The sequence below is a fragment of the Camellia sinensis genome, chromosome 3, assembly GCF_055761805.1.
Source record: "Camellia sinensis isolate YWXY chromosome 3, ASM5576180v1, whole genome shotgun sequence".
Classification (NCBI taxonomy): domain Eukaryota; kingdom Viridiplantae; phylum Streptophyta; class Magnoliopsida; order Ericales; family Theaceae; genus Camellia; species Camellia sinensis.
The window spans coordinates 161,222,700-161,240,099 of record NC_138963.1 but is presented as its reverse complement, the minus strand read 5'-3'; positions in this window follow the sequence as shown (position 1 = coordinate 161,240,099).

Below are 17,400 nucleotides of genomic sequence, written 5' to 3'. Positions count from 1 at the left end.
AGCACACCCCAAGTATCAAACCCATGCCTTATAAACCTTTTCAAAACTTCCCACCAAATCAATGTGGGATAAGCCATTTTACAACCTTAAGAAATTTCCACTAAAACTCCATTTTCATGGAGCACACTTTAGCTTCAATTTCCCATTCACTCGGTAATGGTTTTGACCAACCAAATATACCATGTGAATTACAACGCGGCATAGAACGCGTTACCACTTTGACCTGAGTAAATCGACGCTCGGGGCCCACCTAAAAAATAGACCAAACTTGAGAAAAAATTCTGGTTTTACCCAGAATTTTTCTACCATTTCCAACAATGCCCAGTAGAAACAATCTAACACAATGTATGAATCTTAACAAAGATATAAGTATGATGTGCATGTACAATGTCGGTGATAAAATCATTCATATTTTACAAAATCATAACATGCCAAGTTTTATCTCTCAAACCATTTTATCTCAATTTCATTCCATGTCAATTCATTTTACTTCAATTCATGAGTCATGTCCATAAAGTGGTAAAGTTGTAAGGGGGCGTTAAAGTAAAATTAAGTTGGCCTGTGTGTTCATAGTGCAAGACCTAAACTTGCGTGATAGGTGCCAAACCTTCCGGTTAGTACTGGTAAAAATGGCCTAGTGACTTGTATAGTTACTAGTATGAACACTAACCTTGGAAATTTACCCATTTTATTTATTATCATTTGGATTTTGGAACATGATGTTTTGAAAAAGGTTTTAGCAATGTATTTGCTATTGTTTAACGATGTATTTGCATTTGGGTTAGCAATGTATTTACTGATTGGTATTGAGATACCTGGATTGGTTTTTGGAAAGAGATTTTTATATCAAACAGATGTTTTGAACTCGGAAAACATTTTGAATAACGAAAGGTTTTGGCAATTGGAAAGAAAAAATTTTGTTGAGAAATCAGATGGATTTGAAAATGCAATTGGGCATATTGTATTTATGTATTGTATCATAATCATTTGTGTTGGTGGAGCATATTTAGTTTTTGGAATATTCTCTATTGGGCTTTATGCTTACCCTACGTGGCTGAAAATATTTTTTAGGTATATGGCGTTGTGTGTAGATATAGATGTCAGATGTTAAAGTTGTGTTTGGAGCCGAGTAGGGGGTTTCATTTCTTGTATTTAGTTGGTCGTGCGCCATTCTTGTAAGGGTTATACCTTTTGTATATAATGTAAGTTTTTGGACATTTCGATTTGTTATATATAATATCAGTTGTATGTGTTAGTTAAAGATCATTCATTCCATGTAGATGTGAACGTAAGGTATATGAAATCAGAATAGCACATATACTGTATGGAACTATTGTATCCATTGCATGAGAGATATTATTTATTTTTAATCTATTTGTCATCTTTAGCTTATGGCTTTGGGGTATTATCACGTAGGCCGAACTTCGTAAATCCAGGAAGTGACAACAAAGTCAATAAATCACGAATTCACACTCCTTTAAAGTTGTTTTCCTCATCTTGTGTAGATAAAATGAGCTAACTCGTGAGTCACTCTCTTAACTTCGTTTCAGAAGTTGACTATTTATTTTTATTAATTATTTTAACCCAAATAGCCCTACCCAAATAGCTCTTCCCAAACAGGGGTCATTATATCCATACTTCACACAATTTTTCTTTTTCTTTATTTACTATTCTCTTAATATTAATAAAATAACCAACAAATCGAGACTTTCTTGTCATTAGCCTCTACTTCTCATTGTCAATAGTCTCTTTAGAAAGTAATTCTTTAAATTTGTTATTAAAATATAAGATAAGAAAAGTTGAAGTATTTGAAAATAAAGTTTTGACTTTTTATAAAATATATATATATATATATATATATATATATATAAATAATGGAAAGAATAAAAAAAAATACCTTTTGACTTTATTATAAAAATATTATAATAATTTTTTGGCTAATTTTATCTGTTACAAAAATGAACTCTTAATGCTTGAGAAAAATTGCATGAGATGGCATATGTAGGCCCTGTTTGGAATTGATTATTTTAATTAATTTTTTTAATTTTCATAAATAAATATGTAAAAATTTATAGATGGTAACATGATAACTTACAATAACTTTTTAATTTTTTTTTACTAAAAACCAAAACCCCCAAATAGGGCCTTAGGCTCTGTTTGGTTGCTTTCAAAATATATTTTCAGAAAATTTTTCCAAAAAATTAAAAATTAATTTAGTAAAAAAAAAGAAAAAAAAATAAAAGATACATATTATTTTTATATAGTTTTATCTTTTGAGATGACAAAAATAATTTTAAAAAATTTAAAAATAACTTATTAGTATTTTTTTTTATGGGTCAAATTAATTTATATTTTTTCAAAAAAATATGAAAATACTTTGGAAAAATTAGTAAAACATCCATCTCCAACTTTATATAGTCGAAGAGGTCCAAGATTTTTTTTTTATTTATTAGCTAAGATCTCTCGATAAAATTTCTCTGTGATCATATCATAGAAATTTTTCTGTAAAAATTGAATTTTCTCTGTGTCGGGGCTGAAATTTCTCTATGTCAAGCAAAAATTTCTCTAAATTGGGCAAAATTTCTTCGAATCAAATTTTCTTTGTAAAAATGTTGAGAGACTTTAATTATTATGAAAATATTGTATGTCTTTTATCTTATAAAGGGTTCGTTTGGGAAGTAAGTTGGTTTTTTAGTTTTTTTATTTTTTTTGACTTTTTAGCATGGGGTTAAAAAGTCTTGTTTGGGAAGGGCTTTAGACTTTTTTGGCTTTTTCGTGAGAGAAAAAATGTAATGAGTTTAAGGGATTGTTTAGGATGTCCTAAATAAGTGCACTTTTGACTTTTTGGACTAAAAAATTGAGAAAAAAAATATGGTTGTTTGGGTTATTTTTTTGACATTTTATGAAAAAATGTGTATTAAAAAATAGTATAAATTAGTATGTAGGGAAAAATTAAGATCGAGAGTTGTGCAGCCGTACTTTTTGACTTTTGATGAATAGTGATAACTTTTTAACTTTTTGAGTAATTTTTTGACTTTTTGGCTTTTTGGACACATGACAAACTTGGCCTTAGTTTGATGTGATATTTTGTCTTATTGGACTAAAAAGCCTATTTTATTTTTTGTAAAAATTAGTCAAAATGTCTCAACTTTTGCTTCCCAAACGAAACCAAAATGTTATTTTAAAAAATTGGTTAAAAGTTGACTTTTTAATCTTCTTAATTTTTTTTAAAAAAAAACACGAAGAAAAATAAAAATATATATGATCTAAAATAAATTAAAAGCCAAAAATTAACTTTTAACTAAATTCTGAAATTAAGGCAAAATCTTGATATTAGGATCTTTAAAAAAAAATTCCCAAATAATTTTAGAAAAATACACCCAATATGGCCTCAATTTTTACAGTGTGTGCCCGGCTGGCGAAGAGGCGAACTATGGCTGGCGGAGAGGCGAACTATGGTACGGACTGATAAGTGACTACGGAGTAAAGAAAAAGAAGGGTTGTAGCATTGTGGTAAGGTCTTGGGGTTTAAACCCTAAGGTCACAAGTTCAATTCTTTTCTTGGGTCAATTTCTTGGGCGAACCACTGTTGGTTAGGAGGTTGGACCTCAAGTTGTCTAGTCAGCACTTGGTGTAGGTTCAATGCTCCCCTGCTGTGCGAGTCTTGACTTAAGTGGAGTTTGTCTTGGGAGGTCGGGGCAAGTTCTCAGGTTATAATCCCCTCGCTCGGAACGGCTAACAGGACACCTTCGTGATCTCTGTAAGGGGCGCTACCTTGGACCTGCGATTATAATCTCCTCGCTCGGAACGGCTAACAGGACACCTTGGTGATCTTTGTAAAGGACGCTGCCTTGGACCTACGGGAGGGTAGAGAGGATTTTCCTGTAACAAAAAAAAAAAAAAAACAACAATGATAGAGACCACTAATTTTGGAACTCTAAAGTCACTAATTTTGGAACTCTAAAGTCATTTATGACATGGCACTCAATAAAAAAAAAAAAATACAATATCAAAGTCAAAACATCAAATCATTTATGATGAAATCTACTGTCACATCATTAGTGATAACACTAATTAGTACTCGCACTCATTTTCTAAAGAAAAAAAAGTAGTGATGTAAAAGAGTAGTGCTCAGCTGTGTTGCAGTGGAAAGATATTGACATGACATCACAGCAACTACTGCTATCTATTAAAAGCAATAATGTGTTGGATGAGACTGCATGAGTTCGGATTCTCGGCCGCCCTTCTCGGCGGCCGTCCCAGCAGCCCCCCAAAACGACGTCGTTTTGGGGGTTTTTTTGATTTTTTTTTTCTTTCTTCTTCCTCGTTCGAATGAACCAGAGGGGAGGGGAAGAAGAGAGAGAGGGGGAGGGGAGGGGAGCCGCCGGTGGGCCGGACTGGAGGGGGCCATAATCACCGGGGGAAGAGGAGGCGGAGGCGGAGGCGGAGGCGGAGGCGGAGGCAAGGCGACGATCGGACGGCTGGACGACCTGCGACGGCGGAGGCGAGGTGAGGCGAGGCGACGATCGGACGACCTGCGATGGCGAGTCTTCGGCGAATCCGGACCCCCTCCCCTCCCCTTCCTCTCTCTCTTTTTTCCCTCCCCTCCCCTTTGCTCTGGTTCTGCGAAGAAGGAAGAAGAAAGAAAAAAAAAAAAAATCAAGAAACCCCCAAAACGACGTCGTTTTGGGGGGCTGTTGGGAACGGCCGCCGAGAAGGGCGGCCGAGGATCCGGATTCGAGACTGCATTGCCTCGTGATATCTCTTCTGATGTTTTTCTGCTACAGTCTGATTTTGACTGAAATGTACTAAAATAGAAAACAAATTTTTTTGATAATTTTTTTGATTTTTTAGTTAAAATTTAAAATAAAAAATATGTTTGATATGATTTTTTAATTTTTTATAAAAAGATATTTAAAAAATAAAAATAAAAAAAGAATTTTTGATTTTTTGTCATAAGTTGTTGATTTTTTTTTATCTTTTAGTGACTTTTTGATTTTTAAACTAAAAGTAATGTTGCCAAACGAGACTTAAGCCGTAGTTTGACTATAAATTTTTTAGTTGACTTTTTGAGTTGAGACTTTTTAAATTTGAAACTAAAAAGTTTGTTTGACTTAAATTTTTTGACTTTTTAAATTTTTTTTAAAAATAAAATAATTATAATTTAAGTGTAACATTTTACTTTATTAACTTATTTAATCTATTTAATCTTTTGTATTTTTTCTAGTTAAAAAGTTAGGCTTCCAATCACTCTTTTCACTTTTCAATTTCCAAAAACAGTTTTTCATTTTTTGGTTTTCGTATTTTGTCGTCTTTTCTTATTTTATTTTTTTAATATTTTAGATGTATTTAATTTAGTCTCTGTTTCGGAAGTAAGTTGACTTTTTAATTTTTTTGACTTTTTTGGCTATTTGAGTCTGTGCTCAAAAGCTTAGTTTGGGAATGATTTTTTGGTTTTTTAACTTTTTTGACTTTTTTTGTGAGAGAAGAGTGTAATGATTATGGGTTAGATGTGATATTTTGTCTGTTATGACTCAAATAGCCTATTCTATCTTTTGTGGCTAAAGAGGTAAAAGAGTTCAAATAAGCTCTTCCCAAACCACACCTTAGAAAAAATTATTAAAAAATCTTATTTGGCAGAGTTTTGATCGGAATGGTTCCACTTTTTTTTTAATGTACCATGAAATCTTATTTGTTGGGAGTGCAATCTAATAGGTCCTAGATAGAGAATGTGGTATGGATTTGGTGACGATTTTGTCCTTTTGTTGATGGAGGTGGCAAGTTTTGTGGGATTTTAATTTCCTTAAATCACGTTGGGGTGTTGGGGTGTTGTGCATGTTATGGGAATAATTAATATGCGCAAAATCTTTCAATCAGGTTGGGGGTGTTGTGCACGTTATGGGAGTAACTAATATGGGTAAAATCTTTCAATCACGTTGGGGCATTGTGCACGTTATGGGAATAACTAATATGGGCAAAATCTTTCAGTCACATTGGGGTGTTGGGGTGTTATGCATGTTATGGGAATAACTAATATGGACAAAATCTTTCCAGGTTGGATTCTCGCATTTATGGCATTTGGAAAGTGGGGTGCTGTGTGGAGTTGTTTCAAACGTTGAAAGGGGGGAGGTTTGCAATCAATGGTTTGTAGTGGCGTGAAGACAAGTGATTGGTCTCTCAGAGTTTTTGTAAGGTAATGCGTTTGTTTTCTATTCGTTGTCATTTCTGATTAGTTTTGACATTCGTTATTTTTGTAAGGTTTTTGTAAGCAAAAATATGGCGTTTTTACGTTTGTTCCATTGTTGGGTGTTCGCGTGTGTAGGTTATTAGGTACGTCACACTCTCTCTTTGGTGCTCTCTCTCTCTCTCTCTCTCTCTCTCTCTCTCTCGGGTGGTGAATGAGATGTGTCACATTTACAACCATTGCTTGCGTTGTCCTATTATATGGCAAAGGCTTGAACACTCCACTCCAGCTGACTTCTTTGAGTACGAGGCCCACAGTAACGTGATCAATGTGATGGGAGTGGAAATTTGTTACATTACACACTCTCTCTCTCTTTGATGGTGAATGAGATGTCACATTTACTAGGTGTTTGACCTGAATTAAAAAAATATATTATCTATATATATTTAGGTTATATTAATTAATGTCTATTAATATTTTTTTTAATTTTTTTACATATATTTTTTTTTTTTATAAAAAGTCAAAAAATACATTTATTTAAACATTTCAAACCACCCTTTACTTTCTTGAAAAGGGATAAGCTTCCATCCAATTCATGATCGGACTGGAGGGTATTGTTGGGCTCGTGAAAGTCAATCACATGTCCCGTTTTGATAATCTAAAACGTTCAATGTGTAGAACTCGTCGAGTACTACATGCTTCTAAAAAATTACGTTGATCGAATATCGATACTTACATGATCGAATTAGTTTTGTATAAAAAAATAGATAGTGAAAAAATACACAATTGATAGAAAATTAATTTGATCATATAGTTATTGATATCCGATCAATATAATTTTTAACAGACACATAATATTCGATGAGTTATACACATTAAACGATTCAAATTATTAAACTAAAACTCATAATAAATTTCTACAGATCTAATAATACTTCTTAATTTGATTATCGACAGAAGAAAAGTCACAGTCTTTAAAAAAATCAATTAATAGAAAGTGTAATCTCTCCAACTACCCCGGCTTGCCGTCCTATCATATGGCAAAGACTTCTAATGTGATTACCGAACGAATAAAAGTCAATGCCTTTAAAAATATCAATCAATAGAAAGTGTAATCTCTCCAACTACCCTGGCTTGCTGTCCTATCATACGGCAAAGACTTCTAATTTGATTACCGACCGAAGAAAAGTCACTGCCTTCAAAAAAAATCAATCAATAGAAAGTGTAGGGTATGTTTAGTTTGTGTTTGAGTGATGTATTTTAGAGATAAAAAGTACGAAAAATTATTTGGTTTGGTTTTTTTCAAAAGATGTTTTAGAAAATTATTTTGAGAGAGAATTTTAAAAAAAGTGATTGATTTGATGTGTATGAGAGAGAGATTTGTTTGAAAAATTTGTTTAGTTTACAAGTTTTGAGAAATTTTTTTAAAAAAATTTATTTACTTTAATTACTTTTAAAAATTTATTTATAAACAAAATTTCTTAAAATTTTTTCAAAAATACAAACCAAACGAACCCGTAATCTCTCGAACTACCCCGGCCATATGGCAAAGACATCTAATTTGATTACCGACAGAATAAAAGTCAATGCCTTTAAAAATATCAATCAATAGAAAGTGTAATCTTTCCAACTACCCCGGCTTGCTGTCCTATCATATGGCAAATACTTTGAGAAGGTCCCAGCATGACTTCTTTGAGCACGAGGCCCACAGCTATGTGATCAATGTGAGGTGAGTGAAAATCTGGATAAATTACAAACAAAAGTGTATTTAAATTACGAATATAGTTTAGAAATTACAATAATAAATTATTAAGATAAATAAGTCATTTTATTAATAAATTATTAAATTAATTAATAATTTTTAATAATGTTAAAATTTTATTTCAATTAATAATTTAAATAATTTTATTATTATATAAGAAAATAGTTAAAAAATTTATTTTTTTCAATTAATTCTGTTAAATAAAAAATTCTGACAGCGAGGTATTTGTAATTTTCAAATCACTAAGGACAATTCGTAATTTAAACAAATCTGAAGAAATATATTTGTAATTTACTCTCAAATCTCTCTCTCTCTCTCTCTCTTATTTTTAAAAAGAATCAATCAATAAAAAGTGTGGTGTTAGACAGACATTTAAAGTGTGTTTGTTTAGACTGATTGAATAAGGAAAATTTTAATTTATCAGATTGTTAATTGTAGAATATATTGTTCTGAACTATTTAATTGGATTAGATTTGTATCCTATGTTTATTTAGTCAAGGGATCAAATATCTGAATTGGATTATTCTATTAAATCTTATGTTTGTTTAGTCATGAAATTAGATATTTGAATTAAACTATTCTATTGAATCCGATGTACATCTTATTTTATTTAATTTTTTTATTAAAACTTTTAAAAAATTAAATAAATTGGACATCAATAAAAATTATATAAATTATTTTTAATTTTTTGTTGAGATTTTTTAATTTTATTTTAATTTAAACTTTTAAATAAATTAAACTTTTAATTTTATTTTTAATTAAATAAATTGAATAAATTAAACTTTAATTTTATTTTTATTTTAGTTGATATTTTAATTTTGTTTCAATAAGCTCAAATTAATCCCAATCCTGAGTTTGTCCTAAGTTTTTTGTCCCATACCCCCCCCCTTAGTATAGAGTTATCCCCTATATAGGGGATTATTAGTCTAGATGGACTCATAGTCCGATGTAATATTTTTGAACCGAACAATGGATTGTTCCATTAACCGGACTATGAGTCATATCCAATATCCCTATCCCTCCAAACAAACGTGTTGTTAGGAATGAACAAATTTATAGCCCCATCAAATGTTGATTATAGTGCCGGTGTCATTTTTATTAACAATGTATTTAATTAATAGTCAATATATTATATAAGTATTAATTTATATAAAAATATATTTTAAAATACAAAAAGCTAAAGTCATTTCATTTTATTTTTTTTTATTTTGAATTAAATTTCTATTAAGAATCACATTTTAGAAAATAATTTCATTATTTTTTCATGTTAAAACTTGACATTCTCTTCAACATTTTAATTTAATGGGGCTATTTTGATGAAATTCTAAGATATCAATTAATTTTTTTAAAATTTATTTCATAAGATTACTAATTATCAATTAAAATATTGAATAAACCCTGGTTACCTATAAAATTTCAGTGGATTCATTTGAGCCCACAACTTAGCATGTAATCCCGCCTATGTTTGAGGGTTTTTTTTTTTTTTTTTAGTTAACTTTTATGGTCTTGTTTGAGAAGTCAAGTTTGGAGTTTTTTTTGGCTATAACCACAAAAAATAAATTAGGTTTTTAACTTAATAAGACAAAACATCATATCAAACTCATAATCATTACATTTTTTCTCTCACAAAAAATTAAAAAAATTAAAAATTCTTTCCAAACGAGACTTTTTAGCCCCAGGTTAAAATAGTAAAAAAAGTTAAAAAACTAAAAAGCCAACTCACTTCCCAAACGAACCATACGTGGCTTTCATTATTTTTATGTTAAACAAACTCAAAAATTTATTTATTTATTATTATTATTATTTTACTTTTTAAGATTGCTACAAAAAATGACTCACACAGTGAACTCCACCACCTCTCTGTGCAGTGGTAATCGCTGGGATTGGGTTAGTAGTGAAGGACGGGAAGGCTGTAGTGGCAGTCGTTGTCGGTGGATGTGGGGAGCTGCGTAGTAGTGGTTGGTGTTGGTGTTGGTGTTGGTTGTTTGTGTGTCTAGGTGTTAGAGGGGAGGGCGTTCTGGCAGTCTGGCAGCCATGGGAGGATGAAGAAGAAGGCTCGGTCCTGAGATTTTCGAGACCTAAAGTCAATAATCAACTAATAAATTTTTGTGTCCCTTCACATTTTTTTTTGGCATTGAATGAAAAAAAAATGAAAAAAAAAATGAAGATAAATTACAAAAAATTTGTGTCAAAATCACAAAAAATACTTAGTATTACATTACAACAATTAATAAATGTCGCTTGATTCTCGTTCTTCTTGCATTTTTATAAGCAAATAAATCAATCATACTTGCATAATCTAGGTTTTTTGCAAAATCATTTTCAATAGATAACAATGCTAATTATTTTAAATGGGCCTTTCAAATTTTTAATGAGTCAATTTATTTTAAGTTAGTTTGGGTCTTCCTTAAATTTTTTTTTTTTTGGATTTAAATACCTAATATATTACAATAAACTATAATATGAGTATATTTTCAATGGATAACAATGTTAATTTTTTTGAATGGGCCTTTCAATTTTTTAATGGGTCAATTTATTTTAAGTTAGTTTGGGCTTTCTTTAATTTTTTGAAAAATTACCAGAAAGTCATGTTTGAAAAACGTGTAGTCTATTTAGTCCCATAACTTTTTGCTTATACCCAAAAGTCCTATAACGTTATTATTCTTCTTCTCTTTCTCTTTTGTTCTTTGTCTCTTTTACTCTTTGTATTTTTCGGTGATCATTGACGGGTAACCATTTCTTATTTCTTCTCTTTCTCTTTTCGATATATAGTCACCGACGACTACCATCAATTAGGATTCACCGGCAACTACCGACCGCCGACTACTTACTTCACTCTCACCGATAGTAAAGAAGATATGTTTTCGACGAAGAAAATGAGTAGATTTATATCAGATCTGATGTAGATCTACATCAGATCCGACTAGATCTAAACAAAAAATAATTGTCGGAGTACAATCCTCTCTCTATATTCGCATCTCTCCTTCGATCTCTTTTTTTTTTTTTTTACATTTTCTCTGTTATACACTTCTCTTTTTTCTGTTCTAATGAAATTTTTTTTAAAGTTTTGAACAAGTTGTTTTCGAGTTTTAGTTGCAGGCGGTGAAAACTGTAAAATTGTGCGGTTTCAAATTTTTTGGGTGCTGTGTAGATTTACATCAGATCTGAGTAGATCTACATCAGATCCGGTTAGATCTGAACAAAAAATAGTTGGCAGAGTACAATCCTCTCTCTATTTTCGCCCCTCTCCTTCAATCTCTTTTTTTTTTTGTTATACACTTCTCTTTTTCTATTCTAATGGAGAAAATTTTTAAGTTCTAAATAAGTTATTTTTGAGTTTTAGTTACAGGTGGTGAAAGCTGTAAAATTTCACAGTTTCAAATTTTTTTGGTGCTAAAATGAATCATGGTATAAAATTGTAAAATTTTACAGTTTCATAGCAATCTTTAGAACTGTAAAATTTTACAGTTTCATAACATATTTTTCAGTTTAATTAATAAGAATAAATACTTAATAAATTTTTGTTTTGAAACTGTAACATTTTACAGTTTTAAAACTTACTTTTCAGTTTGATCAATATTGGAGATTATTTGCTTAAACCTTACAAAAATTGAAAAATAACATATGTTTTTTCCATTGTTGCTGTTTTTTGTCATTCTATTTTTTTCTTTTAGTTTATCAATATTTAGCACATTTTGCTATATTTTTTCACTATGATTTCTCCATTTATTATTTTTTTTTTCCCGACAATATTCTAGATATTCCGGTGAGTCTCCAATGATGTTCTTAACATTCCGTGAACGTTCTGAACATTTCGGCGACTTCCTTTAATGTTCTTAACACTCCAGTGAACTTCCAGCGATACTCCGGCGACTTCCCGACGATACTCCGACGACTTTCCGATGATATTGAATATTCCGACAATCGTTTGACGAAAGTTTAACGGTAGTAGAATGTAACAGCATCTGTAAATTGAAAAAAAAAAAAATTTTTTTGGTAACAATTAAAAATATATAGGACTAATTGGTGTAAGTGTTTTGTTTGGGGATTAAATAGATCTTGAACTTTGAATACGGGACTTATTGGTAAGTTCCCCTTAATTTTTTTTTTAACTTAAAATATACCTAATATATTACACTAAATCATAATAGAAGATGACCCTCTTTTTTTAGGTTTATTTTGAGGAGCCCTAGGCCATGGCCTTGTTGGCCCAAGCCAAGGGCCAGCACTGTGAAGAAGAGAAGAAGGAAGAAGAGGATATGAAGGTAAATTTACAAGTCCAGTTAATAAAAGTTAGTGTGTATTTTAGTCTACAAATCATATGTGGATTATGTAATTATTTCCAAAAGATAGGGAGGTAATTTGCATAAGAGGATAAAGTGAAATTTTTCCAAAAATCACATAGTAAAATTAGAGAAAATTGTTGATAAATCCAATTTAAAGATTGCGTAAGGTGTGAGATCCACTGGATAATTGTTCTTGGTAAGAAGGACACGGTGTATGAAATAATATGATGAGAAATCTCTTTAGTTATTTTTAAGGACATTTTCTGTTTAGTTTTATCCATTGATATTGAATTTTTTTTTTTAACCTATCTGGTCAAATTATTCAAAAAAAAAAAAAATCTATCTATTAAAATTTTTACGTTGAAATTATCTGTTCAAAATTCTTATCTGTTGAAATTATCTGTTCAAAATATATCAATTTATTGAAATTCTATCTGTTTAACTTACCTTTATTTAAAAAAATCTATCTGTTCAAATTCCCTATCTCTCATCCTCATCCTCATCCTCATCCTCATCCCCATCTCTTTCTCTCTCTATCTGTTTGTTTCTTTATCTATTAATCACACATACACACATGGGTAACTATCCCTCTCTCTTCAACCACTACTTTCTTTGTCACCACCGCCGATCCAAACCCTAGTTTATAGGGTCGTTCTAATCCTCAAGCACCACCACTTCAAGTCTTGCTAGAACAAAATCCACTCTCTTCCCACTGGTTTCACCCTCTCTGAATTCTCCCACTCCGGCAGTGTCTCCAGGCAGCGCTTGAACACGTCATCGTTGTACACTCAAATGATTCCGATGAGCAAAACAACATTGAAAATAAAGAACAAGCCACAACACATTCTTTTTCCTCTTTTTCATCTCTCTATATCTATAAATAGATGTGTGTATAGATTTCAGATCTAGCAATTGTTCGACTTAGATAGATAGAGATTTTTCTAGGTTACTATTTGTTTAACCCAACTTGATGATCGCGCTCTTTCGATACCCAACTCTTTGAATCATCAACCTTATACTTAGACCCAAAAAACCCTCTTCTATCTTCTCTCTCACTTCTCTCAAAATCATTACTAGAAAGAAACTTTTCGACGCCCCAAATCATCAAACCTACACCAGATCTGGACTCCTTGATCAGTCTTAATCAGTCTGATCTTCTTCATAGGTTTTCATCTCTACGAGAAACTCATGGCGAAGGCCCCGCACAAGGTGTTGGCGATGTACATTACTACTTGACCGACGGTGAGGTCTGGTGGAGGACCTAGATTCGGTGGTGGTGTTTGATGGAGAACTAATTGACATTATTTCTGTGGTTGATTTGAACACTGACATCGCCATCCCTGATCAGAAGGGAAGAGACTAGGGTTTGAAATTGGCCATTGGACAAAAAAAGAGTTCATGGAGAATAGGTGAGCGAGAAAAGGGGAAAGAGACGAGAGTTGAAGGTTGTTGTTGTTGATATCACCCTATGTGAAAGGGGTGATTTCCTTCCAGTGTGAAAGTCGGCTGCAACATTCCTCCATTGCGGTTGCCAACCGACAAGCCGCCATGGTTGACAATCCACCATCGTTGAACAACAGCTGGCCATATGCAAGGCCAGCTAGCTCCCTTAATTCTTATGTATAAATAGAGGTAGAGAGAGCAGAGAGATTACAGTGTGTGGTGAGTTTGTGAGGAAGAGAGAAAACAGAGAGTTTGTAATCCATTTCTCAATATAGTGAATCCGCTGCCCGTGGACGTAGGCGACTTGTCGAACCACGTTAAATCTTTTGTGTTATTACTTGTATGTGTTTCTTGGTGTGCCCCCGATCCACAACAATTGGTATCAGAGCTCGGGTTGTGAAAAATCGAATTTTTTTCGAAAGTGCTCAGATTTCAAAGTGCTCGAAATCAACTTTTGAGCATACCAGGAGCAAGATCTCGACGAGAGGAGTCCAACCAGGCAAAGTAGAGCCCCAGAAGACTCGGCACGCCCCCTCACGCGCTATATGAAAAAAAGCGCGTGAGCCCCAGCCTCAGCACGCGCTCTCACGCGCCGTAAACAGCACCAGCGCGTTAGCCCAGTCTCTCTCACGCGCCACACGCGCGTCTTCAGGAAGAAGACGAGCCACGTGGCATCGCGTCAGCACCACGCAAGCACCGCGTCAGCGCCACGTCATCCCGTTGTTGACCGAGCCGCCGTTGACCCCACCAAGCCGCCGTTGACCATGCCGAGCCTTCGTTGACCAGCCATCGTTGACCGCGCCGTTCTGGAGTAATTATCCGGTGCATCTCAAACACACCAGATTCGGCAGATCTGAGGCGTTGAAACTGTTTTGACCAATTCTAAGTCATTTAGAGTCCGTTTTTGACGATCCAATAACGTTTTCCAACTATTTGGAGTATTCCAGACACATCCGTACGATCAAATTTTTGAATTGAAGGTCCGTTTTTGACGATCCAATAATATTTTCCAACTATTTGGAGTATTCCGGATGCATCCATACGGTCAGATTTTTGAATTGAAGTTTCTAAAAAAAAAAAAAATAGTTTAATGGCAGAATCTACAGAGACCAGATCGACCGAGTTCGTGAGTAATCCAGCGAGTACAAGTAACTCTAGGCATTGGACCCCGGTGTTCCATGCTAAGTTCGAGGTAGAGAAGTTTGATGGAAGCAACAACTTCGGCGTGTGGAGATGCGAAGTTAAAGATACGCTTGTCCAGATGAACCTGCACTTCACTCTGGGAGACAAACCAGATGACCTGGATGGGATAGAATGGGAGAAGCTGAATCTCTTGGCCTGCAGTTCCATCCGACTTTGTCTTGCAAAAGAGGAGAAGTACGCCTTTACAGAATATGATATTGCGAAGGACCTTTGGAAGGCGCTGGAAGATAAGTTCATGACAAAGAGCATTGAGAACTGGCTCTACTTGAAGAAGAGGTTGTTTCGTTTCGACTACAAGAAAGGTATTTCAATGAACGAACACCTAAATAACTTCAACAAAATTCTCACCGGTTTGAAAAATTTGGATGATCACATTGGTGATGAAGACAAAGCACTGTTATTGTTGAATTCCTTGCCTGATTCATATGATCATCTCACTACCACTTTACTGTACGGTAAAGAAAAGATCAAGTATGTTGATGTTGCAAACGCCTTGGTAAACAATGAGTTCAGAAGGAAAGATAAGTCTGCAAATAGGGACTCAGCATCCGAGGCATTGACAGTCAGAGGCAGAACAAATAACAGGAGATATGTAGGGCGAGGAAAGTCTCACTCAAAATCCAGAGGGAAATGATCAGACAGAAGACGTCTTGCAAAAGACGAGTGTGCTGCTTGTCACCAGAAGGGGCATTGGGTGAAAGATTGTCCCAATAAAGACAAGATAGAAGAAAAGGTGAACGTTGCACGAGATGGAGATAATGGTGAAGGAGTAGCCTTCACAGTTTCATCATACGACCAGTCTGATGAATGGATTATAGATTCCGGATGTTCCTTCCACATGTGTCCGAACAAGCAGTGGTTCTCGAGCTTACGAGAGTTCGAAAGAGGAGTTGTGCTGATGGGCAACGACCAACTTTGCCAGACAAAGGGGATTGGAACAATTCGATTGAAGATACATGATGGAACAATCAGAATTCTTGAAGATGTTCGGTATGTACCGGATCTGACAAAGAATCTCATCTCAGTGGGAGTTTTAGACTTCAAAGGTTACAGAGTAACCATGGAAGGTGGAGTCCTCAAAGTTGTTCGAGGAGCATTTGTTGCAATGAAGGGTACTCGACAGGGAAATTTATATTTCCTAGACGGCTCTACAGTCACAAGGAGAGTGGTTGTCTCCACCAGCTCAGAAGATGATGTATCAAACACTTCCAGACTTTGGCACATGCGCCTAGGGCATGTCGGAGAGAAGGCTTTACAAGGGTTGGTAAAGCAAGGCCTGTTGAAAGGCGCCAAAACAGGGAAGCTTGAGTTCTGCGAGCGTTGTGTACTGGGAAAGCAAACAAGAATCAAGTTTGGTACTGCTATTCATCGTACCAAAGGGATTCTAGACTACGTTCACACCGACGGATGGGGTCCTTCCAAGAATGCTTCGTTGGGAGGTAAACACTACTTTGTGTCGTTCATTGATGATTTTTCAAAAAGAGTTTGGATTTACACAATGAAGCACAAAGATGAAGTCTTAGACATCTTTCTTATGTGGAAGAAGATGATTGAGACCTAGACAGACAGAAATATCAAGAAGCTTGGATCTGACAATGGTGGAGAATACACATCAGATCCCTTCTTTGAGGTTTGCTAGAATACAGGGATAGTGAGACATTTCACAGTTCTTAGAACACCGCAGCAAAATAGAGTTGCAGAACGCATGAACCGCACTTTGGTGGAGAAAGTCCGGTGTATGCTGTCACATTCTGGATTGAGCAAGGCATTTTGGGGTCAGGCATTGAACTATGCTCGTCATCTTGTCAACAGACTACCTACTGCAGCACTAGATGGCAAGACTCCCATGAAGGTATGGTCAGGAGTGTCAGCTACTGATTATGATCAGCTACGTATCTTTGGATGTCTAGCTTATTTTCATGTTACAAAATCTAAGTTGGATCCAAGAGCCAAGAAAGCCATCTTCTTGGGCTTCAGTGATGGTGTTAAGGGATACAGACTTTGGTGCCCTGAATCAAAGAAAGTTCTCACTAGAAGAGATGTTACCTTTGATGAGTCTACAATGCTGACATAGCTACATCCTTAACATAATGAGGAAGTATTGAAGAAGTCAGTGCAGATGGAGTTTGAGACTCTAGCAAAGACTAGTCAGCCAATCAACCATCTTGAAGAAGTCTCAGAGGATAACTCTGAAGAGAGTTTAGATGAAAATGAAGATCTAGAGGCCCCACAACAGTTAGAACCCATTGCAATCAGGAAAGGAAAAAGGGTTACTAAGCAACCCAGTTAGATGACTGATATGGTAGCCTATGCACTTCCAATCATTGAAGACAATGTTCCTTGCACTTTCAAAGAAGCCGTGCAACATGCAGAAAGTGTCAATTGGAAGGATGCTATGGATGAAGAGATCGGGTCACTTCACAAGAACCAGACTTGGGAGTTGGTGCAACTTCCAAAAGGAAAGAAAGCAATTGGGTGTATGTGGGTTTACACCAAGAAGGAAGGCATTCCAGGCAGAGACA